This window comes from Apteryx rowi, unplaced genomic scaffold (assembly GCF_003343035.1).
Source record: "Apteryx rowi isolate R43461 unplaced genomic scaffold, aptRow1 scaffold_618, whole genome shotgun sequence".
In the NCBI taxonomy this organism is placed as follows: Eukaryota; Metazoa; Chordata; class Aves; order Apterygiformes; family Apterygidae; genus Apteryx; species Apteryx rowi.
Genome location: NW_020450892.1, coordinates 261,787 through 279,683, shown reverse-complemented (window position 1 = coordinate 279,683; position 17,897 = coordinate 261,787). Strand labels below are relative to the sequence as shown.

At 38.4% G+C, this 17,897-nt stretch overlaps 1 protein-coding gene across 1 annotated transcript in view; it reads left to right on the top strand.

Annotated features, from left to right (window-relative positions):
• KHDRBS2 (KH RNA binding domain containing, signal transduction associated 2) overlaps positions 1 to 17,897 on the top strand; it is a 315,310-nt gene that overhangs the window by 69,369 nt on the left and 228,044 nt on the right. The gene's annotated exons all lie outside the window — the stretch shown is intronic.

The window sequence follows — 17,897 nt, the reverse complement described above, 5'->3', positions numbered from 1 at the left end:
AAAGGCTTTTTTGATTTTTTCGGTTTGTATTATATGAATTGGTTGAATAAACTCTTTCTCTCCACTACATAAACCTTGCTTCCCATGTAATCTTAGACCACCACAGTTGCTACAATACCACTGTTATTTAAATAATTCACCTGAAAAAGAAACTAGTTTAAAGTTTGTTTGTTCTGAGAAAACTTTGTTTGCTTTGAGTAAGTTTTACTTAAAGATTACTGCAGTAATATTAATGTACATAAATAGGTTTTCTCTTCTGTTTATTGTTTCTTTAGAGATGTGAAAATTTTTAAAGAATTTAATATTTATTAGGGAAAGAGTTTTAAAAAAGACAATGAAATGGAAATTTTATTTAAATGGTACTAAAAAATGCACTACAGGTTAAAAAAAATCACTGCCTGGTTGTTGCACCTTAAGTAATTATTTATAAAGCAAGGCAGCTTCATATAAATCAGGTCCAAAGAACAAGTATTGATTGTATTGTGGCATCTTACTTTACAGTCTGTAGAACAGCAGTATTACGGTCAACACAGAAATAATGACTACTAATTTCACTGAAATGTATTTTATATTGCACTTAGTAATGTTGTGCATTACTCAGTTTTCCTTTCTGTCACCCCTGCATTCATCTCAGTAGCTAAAATAGCAAAAGAAATATAGACTAGTACCAGAATAAAGGAAAAACTAATCAAGATTTTACCATTTTTATGATTGGCATTATTTGGTAATCTTGGTAATACATATGGTAATACATAGCACCAGTCACACTTGCATTATGAGAACTCCATTTGCAGTATTCAAAAAAAATAGGCAAATTAGGCATACAGAGTGTATTTCATTTTTGCAGAGATTTGTTTGTGACATTGAACATGCAGACACTTCAATTATCTATTTAACATTATATTTTAAGTTAATATATGTTGATTACACTACAGGTTTTCCTCTTAGTTATTGACAAGTGAAATATTTTATGACTTTTGACTTACTTCCGGAATGATAAAAGATGACTCCCTGGATGAACGAGTGCGTATGTTGCTAAGTAGCAGTAATTTGCATCTGTATTAGGTCTGCCAGTTCCATTCTCAGCCATCCACTCAGATTATTATTGCCAAGAGCAGCAATTGCCCAGACAGGGAAGCGTGAAGAGCTTGTTACCAGATAAAGATGTTTAAGCACATAAATACATAGACTAAGTCCTCTGATTTTGAGATTGGTCACTCATCATTTGAATTTCATCTGATCATAAAGAACAGTGCCAATGTGCCAGTCATTACACTCAGTCATGAATATGTCAGCAGAATTAAGGGGTCTATTTCCTCTTCATAGAATATTTAGGCCTTAAGAACAATCTGAAGTTAAGTAAGAACTTCATGAAAACTCATTCATTTGAGAACGGTGTAAAAAATGAAGTTGCAATGTAAAATAGCATTAAATATGGCAGTGATGAAAGCAACTCTTGTAGAAGAGTCCACATGCGTGACTGTTATCTTAATCCAGTTTAGACACTGCTGACTGAAACAAAATCAAAATCCCTATGCAATTAGAGTGAGAGATGAGAATTAGCTGATCTGTGACTCTTACCAGTTCCAGGCGAAAGAGACTGGGCGTGGTCCTGTGATGGATAAATAGTTGCAATTAGTATTTCAGAGAGGACATTCTAGGTTGAGAACCTGGTAAAAGATAAACAAAATGCATTTGATTGTGAATGTAAATAATGGCGTAAAATTACTACATGGCAAAGCAAAATAAAACTTGCTTTGGTTAAAAGTTTTTTTTACCATAAAACAAGTCCATTAGTCTCACTTATGCAGTATTTTTTTATCAATTTAAATACAAGTTACCAGAGCCTAGAGGCTTGTTCTCGTTCTTCTGTACCATACTAGAAACAAGTTTGGGTCCATTACGTGATAAGTCTCCCTTCTGGAGGAATTTTCAAGAAAATTCTGCGTAATTTCTCTCTGTAAACTGGAATATCCTTAAAGCTGTCTGTATTATGCCATAGGCTATAACCCTTTCCAGGCAGACTATGGGCATGTGTGCTTCCCCCGCCCAGCCCAATGCTTTTGGCTGCTCAGCTAGATCAGAGCAACAGAGACACAATTTCAGTGACAGGCCTGCTGGAAAAGATTAAACACATCTATGTCTGAAATCCTTAGATGCTTTGTGTTCAAAAACAACTGAACCACTGATTTTAGTCTTTTTGTTGCCAAAATGATGGCAGGCAAATGTTTGGCTCTACAGTAAACCACTCCGGATATATTCTGTAATTTTGGGCATGTGGAGGGGCAGTTTCCAATTCTGGAAAGTAGAATCTATCAAGGGAGATTTATCTGCTTTTCAGACTTTCCTTACCCTTGAAAAAGTGATCGATGAGTAAATTCCAAAGACTGAAGAATTTGGGCTGTTCCTTTCTAGAGCCTCAGGAGACACTTGTTAAGAGTGACTTGAGCTTTCTGAGTATCGGCTATGCCTACAGTGCATGAACAGGATAGATTAATTTGAAGAGACAATGCAACTAACTTAAAATGAATATTATGAACAACTCTGGTTGTGCACTAAATATCACTGAGATTATATATTTGTCACAGAAAGCTGTGAATAGATGCTCAGATGTTGCTGCAACAGTTTTGTAGAATGTTATTGCAGATATAAGGAAAACTGCAGTGATTCTTCTAGATAAGCACTTAAATCTTTTGGCTTAAGCTTATGCTATTGGATCAATTAGTAGAAGTTCAGTTTTCTGCAACTGACACAGCCTAAAGGGAAAGATCTACAGAACTCTGGCAGGAAAAAAAAAGCTCTATCATGAGAAGTTACATTACCACTAGACGTAACAGAAGATTGATGCTGACTTGTAGATACTTCTTCCTTTTGGTTTGGTACTGAAAGCTGTACTTTTAATGTTGGCTCTAGCCAAACTTTGAAATATTCGATAGCTAAATAACTCCAGTTATTTTTAAATTACAGAGAAGGTATTGTTCAACATGATGAACATAGTTGTGATCACTGTGAATTGTGCCTGTTTTAAGAGTATAGCCAGTTTCCAGTGGGTTTTTATGATGGGTGGAAACAGCAAGGTTTCCAAACTGAGAACTCTCATTATCTTGCTGACTCATAGGATGGCATTAAAGCTCTTCATTCCTGTAGTAGTACAGTGATATAAATATGCATTCTTCTGAACAGGTAGTGATGAGGTTAAGCACAGTCATATTAAGTTTCTTGGCTTTTGATTCTTTTCTGTCGGAGTGGGAGATGGACCCAGAGTAATGATGAGTCTCAATGTGAGTATGATCGTTCTCTCTTTATTAGAGCTTACACAGAGTATATATGGACAGGCGATAGAGCATGCGCTAGCAATAGCTGTATGATTGGTTTACAGTCTCTGTTCACGCGCCTAAAGCGAATACATGATTGGTGCAAAGTTGCTGTTCACGTGGAGGGGCTTGTCGGCCCCCTCCCTTACTTGTTTACCACTACTTGTCTTCCCCCTTTGTAATGGTCTAGGAATGTTCAAGGACAGTTCACATAGCCGTGGGATCCTCCCTCCATCGTGAAGACAGGATTGCTCACTTCTAAGAGATCATGCCCCTTTTCACTTAACCATTCTTCCACACTTTTCCATTTCTTTTTCTTTTTTTCCAAACAGCATGGAAGGCAGTTCTAAAAGTAACTAATCAAACTGAGCTGACAAGAGAAATCTCATTACAAGTGGAATGAATTGATTGCCTTCGTACATAGATGTAGATTTACTCCTTTTCAACCACTCAATGAATGCTTTTCACTGCACCATTTAAAAAAATGTAAGCAGTTAGCTGGAATAGCTCTTTTGCATAAAATATAGCAGAAAGAGCATGGATTCTCTTTGGGAAAAGCAGGAAAATATGTAGTGCAGTTCCTTAGGCACTTCTATTTTTTGAGTGAGTTACTCGAAAATAGATACTAGAAAGACTCCTTTTTCTGCCAGAATTTTGCAGGAGAGAAGATAATCTTGAGGCTTGCACTTTCTCCATGCTCCATGGTTTATGTATGAGCAGTGTTCTTGATTTTTTTTAGATTAATCATACACCAACATGCAATAAACATAGACGTTAAATAATAATATTATACACAACTTAGTCTTTATATTTAGTGGTACAACTTCAGAACATTGTGTATCAGAAAACAGAATGGCAATGCTTTAATACAGATGGGAGTGGAAGAATATTTTCATAGGAAAATGAAGACCATTTAGGGATAGAGATAAAATAAAAATGCTGATATTATTAGAACTTTCATTAAGGGCTGCATTACATAACTGCAGATTGCTGGAGTTTGGGATGGAGAGTATTCAAGGGAAGAATCAACAACATACTCCTCCACTTTATTTTTCCTTAAGGATCTGCTATGGACTGGAGATAAAATACTGGTCTAAGGGTGCACTAATCTGGGATGGGTCTATACCCTTAATTTCATGTATGATAGAGATTTTACATTAGCAATTTGCTGGATTAGACCTGGAGCTCCTTTTGTTGTTTGAAGCCTTTAACACATTACTGGTGCTTAACAAACATTAGCAACAATGGCAACAATAGCAACAGTGAGAATTGGTCAAAGCTTTAATTATAGTCCGGGCACATGGTACTTGTCTGCATCATGACCTCACGTATTTTTATTATGTTTTTTCAGACGTGAACTGTATTGGAGTAGGTAAGATCATATATGGGGAGTTTTACCTAGAATGACTGTACTTTGCGTGATACCATTAATTAACTGGTATGTATAATGTTAGTAAAAGAGAGCAAATAAAGGTCATGATCCCAGATTAATAACTGAAACAGTTAACAAGGTATAGAAAAAGTAAAACCATATAGTGAAAAGGAGGAAGACTGGTTTGAAAGAATATGGCAGGTATAAGTCCTTTGCAAAATAAAAACTGCATCTTGTACAGCTATGTTTTTTTCTTATCGCATGTTTAACTTTATGCTGGGAACATTCAGAGAAAGAGGTGATGAAAAGTATTCAATGAACACATCATAATCTAGAAAACAAACATGTGAAGGCTCCAAAAATTCTGAGATTAGATTGAATTTAGTTATTTGTTATAGCTAGGAAAAAGAAGGGTTGTGAAAGAATCTTTATTAATGTGCAAGTATTTTGGTTTAAAATTTTTCAGAATAAAATGCCTGTGCTTTTTGTTTGAAAGGACTTTTTCATTTAAAAAATAAACCTAAATGAAGGTTTTTGAACGAGTTGAATAACCTAAGAACAATAAAATGTTATTATTTTTCTGAAATGATATTTTCAGTTTTACTCAAAGATTTGTCATTGCTTTTCTATTTGTTAAAAAAATGAAAAATGGATTTTAAACTGATTTTTTTTCCTGAAAATTCATTATTCATCATCTGCAAGGCAGTTCTTGCAAGACAAGTTAACTATTTAAACTGAAAAGGCTCACACTGTCTTTGCACAGACAGTCCAAACATCTTTGAACTTACCCAAAAAAGGGATTTGGAAATAAGCATATAACTTGAAAGATAGGATGTAAATTGCTACATGGTGCACAGGCTGCCATCCACACATGATGGACAAAATAAGTACTTGTGTTAAATCTTCTGAATACTGATAGGTAACTGCCAGCTTAATTTAAAGTCTCACTGTTTACTGAGAGAAACCCTGTCAACATCACTTTGTGTTTTGCACATTTTCTGTTTATTACCCATTTCTCTCATTGTTTAAACTTCCACTCATTTGTCTTTCGTCCTAGTTGTTTGGAAGATGTTCCATAAACTCATTTGGAGTTTCCCTTCATGTCTGTTTATTTCATGATTACTCAGCAGAACTGCCACGCGTGGCTTAGAATTCATTTTTACAACTACAGTCCTTGTTATTAAAGTCCTGTTTCTTTCCTATAAAACACGGGAAATTAGAGAACACACTTGCACTGCAGCTTTGAAAACATCACATAAGAAACTAGTTGTCCATGACAGAATCTTTGTCATCTACTGAATGAGCATTTAACTGCTTTCCTTTTCACATTTTAGCTGTTATTTAAAATAGTTATTGAAGAAAGAAGGTTTCATGAAAGAAAACTTAAGTGCAGTAGAGCTATCTCTTTCATTTATCCATGGATTAAACACTTCCCTGTTCAAAGAAGTTCCACTGCCACTGGACGCCAGCCTGCCATGTTTAACAGGCTTTCTTGCATTAATTTTTCTTTTGAAAAACACAAATGTTAAGAATTTCTTGACAACTGGTGATCTAGTCTTTTTCCTTCCAATGTCTCTTGCAGATCTTATATGTATCTTATATACTAATGATTTAAAAGAACTGAAGTCAGCACAGAGAGAATCTGTCTAGATTCAGTGATTAAAGTATTGTCTTTAGCGTGATTTTGAATAGCCATATTATGTGAGTACTTCATAAAACATTTGAAAATATGGGGAAATTACAGTGCACACTGGTCTGTCCCCTACAAATGTTTAGCCCTGAATGCAATCCCACAAACTTTAAGTATATGCTTAAATAACTTACAGCATGAGTCCACATATGAAAAGCAACTTAGTGCCCAGTAACTCTGTGGTTTGAAGCGCAATATATTTTTTGATTAGATAGTGTCTACCGTAAGTATAGTGTCCTAATGTTGGAGAGTTAATTCTTTGATTATATTCTCTTGACCTGATTGGTTTTCCAAGAAGACTATATATATAATACTCAGCTGTCTCAAAAGGTAAGAAAAAAATTTCAAGTTCAGTCCATTGGAGGTGATGATCTGAGTATTACATTATATGCTTTTCCAATCCCTTTGCTTTACTAAAACATCAAAACAAAAGTGTCTTTTCTGTCCTGAGTTGCAAGAACCTTTGAGTGTCACTGCTGGGCACCTTTTATAATCATTTAAACAGTATGGTTACATATATAATATTTCATTCCAGTGGCAGCATTCTGAACAACTATAAGAAATGACAGAAAACACTAGGAAGAAGAATAATCATCTAGTGGTCTCCCACACCAAGTGTTACGTTGGTGTCATTCCACTTGTGCCAGTGTAGTTGCTCGCTCTAATTTATGGCTATGCTAGTCAAGCCCAATGTGGCATCATGAGATTTCAGCTCTTACAGCTGGAGATACAAATTTCAGATTTTTTTTTAAATCCATTTTCATTCTTAAAAGAGAACCCCTAGGTTTAATTTCAGCCTGCTGGGAGTTTTGATTTGGATTTTATGCAAAATCCCTGTAATGTTTGTTTCTTATGTAAGATATTTCTACTTCACTGAAGTACTTCTGTCCTCTTTAGCTGTAAAATCTTTAAGAGAAAGATAGAATAATGTGTGATATTGGGTTTAGAAAACTGGCTCACATCCAGAAGCATCAATAGCTAGTTTTAAAGCACTAAGTTGGTGCTTACCCATTTAATCTTTTTCTGTTGAGCTTTCCTTTGCTGAATATAAAAGCATTATTGACTTTATATTACTGTCTCTACAATCTGCATGATACCTTAGAGCTTACAGGCATTCTACCCCAACAGCCCATTTAGGACCAAGAGCAGGATTAGGTCCTCAACATGCCTTCAAGATATGAGCAGAAGCAACAGCAACTCACTACTTCTGCTGCAACTCATTTTTTTCCTTCCTAAATCCCACCACCTCCCAGATATTGCCTGCTGTGAGGCCACAAGAACCATAACAAAGAAACAGCAATGAAGAAAAATGCAAGCAAAGTCAAAAAACAGAGCCCCTCATGTTTTGAAATGGAAATCTTTCAAATGAAGATCATTTGCAAAAGAAGGTTAACTCTTTAAAGTCTGCCTTAATCTACATTCTCTCAGCTTTTCCTTCAGTTGAGTATGTCAAAAGGTACCAGAGGCTTCCAAACTCTAAACCTGGACAAACTGGACAAAAATTCTAAAGGACATAGTAACTCCCTATACAGAGAAAACGTGAATCTGTTGGCAGGCACAGATTAAAATGAAGGACTGTAGATAAATATCACTGTTTTCTCCAGTGTTACTCATTTGGTAGCAACTTTCAGTTGCTCAACTAATGCAGTTTCTTGGGGAAATATCTCTTTCTGTCATCTCCAATCTGTTGTAAACTCCCTTTCCCTGATAGAAAATGGAGCTGGGGGGAGACACAGATGACAATCAGTACTTATTAGAACATCTTTTGTTGTTTAAGCTGTTATTGCTAATAGCAGATAACTGTTCTCACAGAGCATTCACTTATTTAGTTGCACAGTTCACTCTCACACTCACCCGTAGTTACCCAGTTAGAGCAACAGGTGGGAGGACAACTCCAACTGTATATGCAGGAGTGGATGGCATGCTGGCAGTTTGATGGCTTCTAGGTAGGCGTGCAGAAAATCTGCCAGAGGTACTATGTTTAATCAGGTGTATGTGTAATCCCATAGCCTTCATCTGCATATAGCAGCCACCACCGTCTTGGATGCGGGCTGAGTTAAACAACCCGGTGTTGCTGCCAGTGTGTGCTGCTGCTCAGCAGCCTCTTGGTTTTCTCAGATTCTATCAGTTCTTGCAGGTTCAACAGGACCAGTAGTCTCCAGAGCTCACCAGTTTTCACAAGCTACCTTTTCAGCACATACTTTTCCTTTCTTTGTCCTGATGTTTTCTGGTAACTATTTCTCCGTCAAAACTTACTGATACCTACAGAACCCATTCACACAGACTCACACAGAGGGGGCTTTTATGACAAATGCTTGGATGTTCATCTTTTCATTGCTCCTCTAGGTCTTTCATCATCTCCATGCATGCTGTTTGTTCCCTCTCATGCTCCACTACCTCCTCAGAGCTGTGCGAATGAGGTCATTCTCAGAGGACAGTTCCTTCTCCTTCCTTCCAGAAGACTCCACTTTACCCAGAGTGCAGGAACAAAGAAAAGAGACTCTTTTCTCTTAAGAGAAAGTTATTTTCTTCCTCCCTCTCTGCACTCTGTCAGAACACTGTCTTTCCTCAGATCATCTGTCTGCATCACAGTCCTGGCTGATGGGAGCATCTCTTGTTTGGTAAGTTTTCCAGCTTTCATTGGTTCCCTCTCTGACTCTTTGGCTGAGGTGGGAACAAACTCTAACTTCTTTCCTCAAGAATGTGATGCCATTGAGGCCAAGGCACGGTTAATTGGCCATATTGGGGTGGATTCTTCTAGGTATTCAGATAGTCCTTTCTGCGTACCTAATCAATGAGATACCTTCCTTTCTTAGTTGCTTATCTATCAGAAAGGTCATCTATGTTAATAGGCACCTCTTGAATATCATTTACCAATAACGTTGGATTTTGGAATCTGACCAGAAAGATCAACTACTTGTTATCCCTCAATTTATGCAGTTTCAAATGAACTGCAACACAGTAACCCCTGGCTGTTTCAGTTTGTATCATAAAATTTTGGGAATGTCCATTTGTTTCCCTTTCTGCCAAGTTTATTTGTTTCCTTGCTGTATGTATTTTTTCTTCTGAAGGTGGTGTGTCATATTTATGTAGAAGATTTAGGTTGTTTTCTCTGTCTTCTCCCTCTGAGTTTTAGGACCCATTTTACTACATAGCCTATCTTGCTGCAGAGAAAACACCCTTTTTCCCTGATTATTCTTAGGTTAAGTTCAGGTTTCCTTTGTTTTGGCTGGGTAAATCAGCCATTCTGACCTTGCTTAGAGGGGTCAGACTTGAGGAAAGATTTCAGTCCATATGTGCATGTGTGTGATATATATAACTGTAATTTATGACTGAGCATAACTCATTCTATATTAGCCAGTTCCTTTTGATGTCTTCAGCACAGTGGCTGGGAACATCTGTCTTGGTCAACAGTTTGAAATTCCTATGCTAGTTAACATTCAACTGTTCTTTCTCCAAGAGATGCATAATCACTTCTGAAGTTTGAAGCTCTTTTCTTAACCCATTTCCTAAGTGTTTCTACAGATTGATAGCCAGTTCCCAGTGGATGGCACTTCTTCTATTTTCAGATTGGTAAACCTCAAGCAATGTTATTGATGAATTATCACCAAATTATTCAATAATGTTTCTTTCATTTTGGTATAAACCCCAGCATCTTCTCAGGACATATTTGAATAAGCCTCCAGATCCTTTCCCTGCCCTAAGTGTGGGTGATGCTTCCTTTTTTTTCTGTTCTGAGTTTCATGCAGCAGGTAACGAAACAGCCTATAGAAAGATGTCAATAGCAGACCACCCTTTATACTTCAGAAAGAATTTAATATCATCCTACATCCTCACCCCCCCCACACACACAAATTACTGTTTACTACCTATGTATGGGGCACTGTAGCTGCTTGTCTCCTCTGCAGTGAAATTCCACCTCGTCTGAGTCTCTTTATTCCCAAGCTGTAGAAAAACCTCTTCCTTAGAGATCTGTCTTGCTGTTTGTGCTGCCCATCAGCTCTCACATACATTCAGATCTAGATCTGAAGATGATGCACAGAGGCCATCTCTTGCCATCTCCATTTGAGTTCCAGTTCTCCTGTTGATCTCCCTCCTGGTCACTAAAGGAATATATACACAGTACTTTGTCATTCCCTTAGAGAAGTCATTTACGCTTCTCAGTAAGCAAACTGTTCCTAGCCTCATGGCAGTTAAAATTTTTATTTGCATTTTTTTAAAAAAAAAGTCATTTGTGAGTGAAGAAAGCAGACTTGTGTCACCAGGTTTTTACATATTACTTATGAAAATAAGTACTCTACTATTATAGAGAGAGACCAAGTTACCACAGCTTACTTTTTTGCAAGTAGATACTCACCTGTACCAAGTCTTCCCTCTTTGAGGAAGGGACACAGATAATAAGGTAGCTGTTTTTCCCCAGTATTGGACCATGTTTTCACTAGTGCAAGATCTGGCCTACTATCAGAGCCAAGATATAGCAATTGGGAATTGCTGGGTCACAGAAGTACCATATTTATTTCTTCACCATCTCTTAGCCAGTCCCTCCCTGAGTCACCAGTAAAAGAAGGATGTCAGTGAAGGTTGCTAAGCTGGCTTTATACCCAGTGAACCCTCCCCATGATAGAAAAATCCTAAATTAAGCAAATTGAAAAACCTGATGGCCTTTTTTTTTCTCAGAGACAAATTTATGAACTATAAATTTTGGACAACAAATTTTGGAAACAGTCTTTCGCATTCATTCTGTAATTTATTTGTCCATGATTTCTTGGAAAGCACTATGAATGCCAAACAATTTGCACAAACTTCGGCTTATTGGGGGAAACGGAACTGAAGCCTCTAAAATTGTTGGCATGCATAGTGTTTTATGACATGATCTGGTATTATATAACAAAGACTTATATTTCTGTGTACACATGGAAAATTGGAATGCAAGTCAAATCTTTCATTTTAAATTGGAAATACTGCAGAAAAACAAGGATTACCATTTTTCCTAACCTTGATCTATATTAATTATTGAAGAAAAATTAAAGTTCATAGGTTAGTTACATGCAAAGGTAGGAAAACAAAATTTTCAGGAAAGTTCAACACTCATTTAAGCATTAACTTAGAATGCTTGGAATTTAAATAAAATTTGAGATTTTTTGCAGTTATCTCCTTTGATGTATATGGAAATCTGTAAGATTTTCTCTCATACTCTCAGTGTCCCAGAAGCGCAGTTTTTGCACTGCTGAAGCCAGGGACAGTTTTGCTGATGGATAGTGAGAGGAAGAAATCACTCTTAGTTTTTTACTGAGTGAGAGAAATTCAAATGCAAACTCAGAATATTTCTCGGTTAATTCTGAGACTGAAGTCCCAGTCTAAAGGGTGAGATGTTAGCACTGTTGCAGAGATTAAAGCCGCTGTATCACTTTAAATATTTCTTGATAAATTGATTCATGAAGTGGTATATTTCTATGTAATTAGTGATGGCATTTTCAAAACTGAGTAGCCAAGAGGGCAATTTAACCTTGTGTTAAAAATTACATACTTTAGGGCTGATACTTAAGAAAATTACATTGTTCTCACACAAGAATTACATCAGACTCTGAACAGATGCTGAAAAATCCCTGTTTTATTACTGATGCATCACAGTGGTGATATTAAAAATCTTCATCTCCTCCCTCGCATCTGATGTTAAAACAGACTTACATATTTCTTAGCTGTGCCAGGATATTTCTGAGACTTATATTGCTGTTTTCAAAAGGTGGGACACATTCTTCTCTTTCTGCTATATTAAACTAATTCCAAAGGGCAGAATGCACAGATAGTGTTTCAGGTTTGTTTTCTCTGTTCTGAGTTAAAACTGATGATAGACCTCGAAACTTTACAGAAAACAAAGCAAATAAGTAGTAAAAGAGGAACATAGGAAGGGTCAAGATGGCCCATAGTAAAAAAACCCCCATATATTCAGAGAAGTGAAAGATTATATGTTTTCTGTTTTGCCAACTTGTAACCATTTAGTAAATTTTGCCCTGAAAACAGTTTCATTTTTTTTGTTTGTGGAATTTTCTGATTACAACAGAAAAGTAAGGCTGTATGCATATATTATGCATTAGAGACAAGCTGCCCAGTAACTCAGCTGTGATCTTCCCCGGTAACAGAGCCAGTGGGGTAATGGGACTTCAGGGCACTTAGAATTCGTGGACTGGAGAATCATGTGGTGCAAGCTGGTGCAATTCAGCTGTTGCCACCATCCATGCAGGTGCTCTGGTGCCATATACTAGCACAAAAGGTTTGGTTATGAGACCATTCAACTAAATGGGAGTCTGCCCACTCCCACAAATGGCAGAATTGTCAGACTTGGATAGCATAATCAGTATGAGCCCTGACACCAACTTCAGTGGGCTTGGGGCAGGCAGGAAGTTTTCTTAAAAAGAATAAAGCAAACTCTGGAACAAAAAGGCGGAACATTTGCATGAGATAAAGAAAAAGGCAGAGACAAAGGAAGTATGTAAATGCAAGAAGTAAATGAACTCAATGGCTTAAAGCAATTTTGGGGACTGTAGATCTTTTCACACTGGTGTTTTTTCCCATCTATACTTTTTCAGAGCAGTGATTTATATTCCAGAGTATTTTATTTATCTGCATGAGGCTGCATAAAGACCGGGTTTGATCTTGCTGGGTTTTGTTTTACGATTATTGTTCATGCTGTTTTACATACAGATAAATGCAGAAAGAATTGTTTTGAATTATTTGCAGCAATTATGTTAAATCCCAGTTTTCCATGCATAATGTTATCTATACTCTTGAGGACCATGATAAATACTTTTAATATACTTTAATGGGTTACTGTTACAAGGAATTTTGCATTGCCACAATAGAGGCAGCATTACAGTAAATTAAATTACAGCGCACACAATTAAATAGAATAATGAAAAAAATCAGGCTTGGAGCAACAGCTCTTTGGAGCCCTCTGAAATTCGATTCCATGATAAACATAATAGGAGAAGATGGTGAGTGAAGTTTAGATAGCTAAGCTAGATAATATTTTGTGTGTAATATCTCCATCAGGGATTAATGTTCTCTTATTCAGAGACATTGATTAGTCTCTAGATTATTTTTTTGATTGATTACTGTTGTACTGTAGCATTCCTTCTTCATTTATCTACCCAGAATCAATATAATGTTATAGCTATAACTTCATTGTGGTACAGTTCTCATGCAATCTGCAATAATTTGTGGTTTCTCAGTAACAGTTTTAAGGAAAATATCTACAGACGATTGCTTCAGCTTGTAGCCGTATTTTATCAAAAAAAAACCCTCCCTCTTTTCATCTTCCCTGAAAAAGAGAAATATTAATTTTATATATGCTCTGACACCAGTTTCTTTCCAAAAACTCTTGAGCATGAGTTACATTTTTGTGTTATTGAACATAGTTAAAGTAAAGCAAGTATGCAGCTCTGGGCAATCATTATTTTGAATATGCAACAAAAACAAAAGGTATGTTATTAACCTGCCAAACAGTATTGATGGTGGCTTCCCCCCCCCCCCCCCCCTTGGAGGTGAATATGAATTGAATCCAATATGGACCTGGAATTTGGAGTCAGGAGAAGTCTAAATTTTAGCTTTAGTTCCCCATCTCTATGTGGCTCTGGGAAAGTGACTTTCTTTCCCAGAGACTTGGTTCTCCCACAATAAAGGATAGTAATACTTCCCTGTCTACTTTAAAGGTGTTTAAGAAGAATTAGTGCATTGATAATTGTAAATCTCCTTACAAATGCTGCATGTTACTACATTAAATCCAAAGTTTTGTAAATTCAGATTAGGAGTGAAATGTTATCCCTGCGGAATGCCTGCGACTTTTAAGGAAATCTGGTTACGTTCAAGGCTTTCATGTTCTTTTCCAAACCCTTTCTTTACTGGTATAATATTTTATCTTTTTATAAGGTCAGATATTCCACTGGTTTAAATCAGGTGACTTCTATTTATAATCCAAAAAAGAATGAATTCTATGAATTCTATTTTTATAAAATCTTGGAGGGAGGTGGAGGGTATGGCTTTGAAATATGGATACAAAGCCTTACCCTGATCACCATATACTATCCATCCTTTGCCTTTCACACTGTCTTATAACTTTGTTTAAACCAGGTCTTTAGAACTAACCCTGGCACTTAACACTAGACCTTGATCTCATAAACTGCTTTTAGAAGACTTAAGAACATGTGGGTTTTTTAGCCTGGGGGTGTGCAAGTGCTTTGCTGAATTTAGGCTGTTACTGGCAATTCCTCCCTTCCCATGCCTGCAAACCCTTGCTGTGAAAGTCCAAAGTAAATGGCTGCTGTTGTGTATTTTTTGTTTGGTGCTCCAGTACATTAATGATTTAGGGAATATCTATAAAGTGTGAAGAATCCACTTAAGAGTCTCATTGAAGTGGGAAACTTTTCTTATAAAAAAAGGTCTCTGTTTTTCTGTCCATCTACAGCTCCCAATTCATCTCCTGCTATATTGAAGAAGTCTGTTACCAAATGCTTTTTTATTTGGCGTGAGAGGGAAAGAAAAAGGATGTTTCTTTTGTGTTATGTTGTTAATCCTTCTCCAGAGGTCTCTTTACAGGGTAGGGAGATGTAGGGAATGACCAGCAAAGCTTCCTTCCTTAATTATAAACATAATTAACCATTCATATAATTGTCTTCAACTCTAATATAACATTAGGCTTATATTGAGTCTCTGGGTATTAAGAAGACAGTTGATACATAGGTACATATGTAAGTCCAAAAATAATGTTTTACATTTCTTTAAATTGATGTAGCAAATGTGTACTCCTGAGTAGTCTGACATTATATAATATGTATAATTCTGCTTTACTGTTTTCAGCCATTTTCAAGGCCAAACTGTTGCTCCCAACTGTTGAAAATACAATTAATATTTTAGTTTGTTCTTTCAGAGATTTTGCTGCAATTCTTAAAACATGCTTCATGGAAATGAATCTGTTATAGACTTCGCACAATGGAGTAGGGAAGACTCTGTTGCAAGTAGAAGGATTGATCATGGTGCTAAGCCCAGAATAAGAAATGATGTGATATTGAACCTCTGAATAAAAATCTTTGTTTTGTCCTCTTGATGGTCCGGACACCAGATAATTTATAAGGAGGATCATATGTGTCTACATGTTCTACCACTCCACTCCTGTGCTGCAGATATCAGCCTTTAGATATATCTGGTTTCAGCCATTTTCTTCTTTCTCTTTCTTAGCTGCATGAGCAGCCGGCATAAAGAATCTGCAGATTCACTTTCTAATCCTATGATGCAGGTAGCTCTTACAGGGAATAAAATAGTGTGTCACACTGCTGACCATGCTAGCTAAATTATATACAGTCTTTGATTAATAATGTAGGTGGAGAATTGATTATTATATACAGCAAATATTTCATTTGGAATGAGTTTTCCACTATTCAAGTTTTGGTTGTCCTGCTTGTCCTGCGGCTACTGCCCAGCACTACCACACAAAAATATGGATAAATTCTTACTTATGATTTACTTGTTCTGAATGTCACAATGTACATGGGATGGGGAGAGAAATTCATCTTTTGGCTCTCTAAATCTATGGGTTTAATGTCAGTTACTGTCTAGACCCTCTGTATAACGAACATTGTCTGCCTCCATAGGACAATTTATTCCCCCTTTGGACATCTGTACATCCAAGATATGTGGGATGAATCTCACTTTGTCTTTACTGACTTTCACAACTGGCTTAGGCTCCACACCTGACTTCTGGGGGAGCTAAACATAGGTGAGATGAATCCTACTCTTAGTGACTGTTCCCAATCCCACTGCAGACCACAGTCCCTGAGTGAGTGGGACTGTTCAAAGTTGCTGCTTCATTCTGAGGAAGCCAATTCTGTTCCAAGTTCTAATGATAAGAAAGCAAAGTGTACATGAAAGCATATTTCTTGAGAATCCACATTTCTTCAGAATTTTAAGGCAGAATTAGCCACTTAGCTTTTATGTTTTCTTGTGTGAATAGGAATTTTATTAATTTCTTCTACCTGTTCTTACATATTGGTTGCCCCTGACCAGAGGGAGTTGGGGTCTTTGATCCCGGTGGCCCTTGATTAGGGCGGGTCAAGCACCCTCTTAGCCGGTGCTAGGGAGAGGCCTATATAAGAGCCAGGCCTAGAACGCAGCTCCCAGAGCGCAGCGAACAGAGGCAGCAGTTTGCGCAGCAGTGTTTGGGCTCTGACTAGAACTTGAGGATCTTGTTGGAAGTTGTGGGCTTTCTGAGGACCCCCGAGGAACTAGAAGGTGATTGCTGTGAACAGGAAAGGGGAAGCTAGGCAAGGACAACTGCAGGAGGCCTTGACTTCTCCCGGGAAAAGCTCGTGGGAAAAGCTCTAGCTAGGAGTGGCTGCTGCTAATGAGCTCTCTTGGTTGCCCCTGACCAGAGGGAGTTGGGGCCTTTGATCCCAGTGGCCCTTGATTAGGGCGGGTCAAGCACCCTCTTAGCTGGTGCTAGGGAGAGGCCTATATAAGAGCCAGGCCTAGAGCTCCCAGAGTGCAGCAGAGGCAGCAGTTTGTGCAGAAGGGCACACAAAGGTACCTTCGTTTCTGTTCCCTGTGGTGTGTGCTTCCTCAAGTATGGTTGTGACACGCCGCAGAGCACATTCCCCAGTGGCTGTKGGAGTTGCTGTGTCAGAGGCTGGGACCCAGACAGACCCTCTGACAGTAGATGCAGCTCTACAGGTGTCAGGCTGCAGGGAGTGCTTGGGGCCTCTCCGGGAGGCCTGGGCTGGCAGCCAGCTCTCCTGCAGGAGGTGTGCTGCTGTTGACGAGTTGGGTCGTCAGGTAAGGGAGTTACAGGAGGAGGTCAGTAGGCTGCGCAGCATCCGAGAAGCGGAGTAAGAGATAGACAGGGTATTCTTGGAGACTGTGCAGCTTCGGGAGTCCCAACCCCCCACAGCAGTGGAGTTGCCAGAGGGCTCTGTGCCGTGTGAAATAGTACATCATAACACCGTAGAAGAAGGCTGGAAACTGGTCACTGCTCATGGGAGGAGAAAGGCTCCTACTCCTCCCGAAGACTTGCAGCTGAAGAACAGGTTTAGTGCCCTCCAGGATGAGGAGGAGCTGGGCATGGCTGCAAGGGAAGTACCTGCGACAACAGACCCTGTGCCTTGCTGGAATGCCCGGAAGAAGCGGTGGGTGATTGTTGTGGGGGACTCCCTGCTGCAGGGGATGGAGGCACCTATCCGCTGACCTGACCTCATGTCTAGAGAGGTTTGTGGCCTGCCAGGGGCTCGTGTGAGAGATGTCATGGAAAGACTGCCAAGGCTTGTCTGTGCTTTGGACTACTACCCACTGCTGCTCTTCCAAGTGGGCACTAATGACACCAAGGGCAAACTGGAGACCATCAAGCAGGATTTCAGAGCTCTGGGGATGGTGGTCAAGGGTCTGGGAGCCCAGGTCATCTTCTCCTCAATCCTGCCAGTGAGGGGGATRGATGAGAGGAGGAGGAGACGGACTTTCCAAGTTAACGACTGGCTGCGCC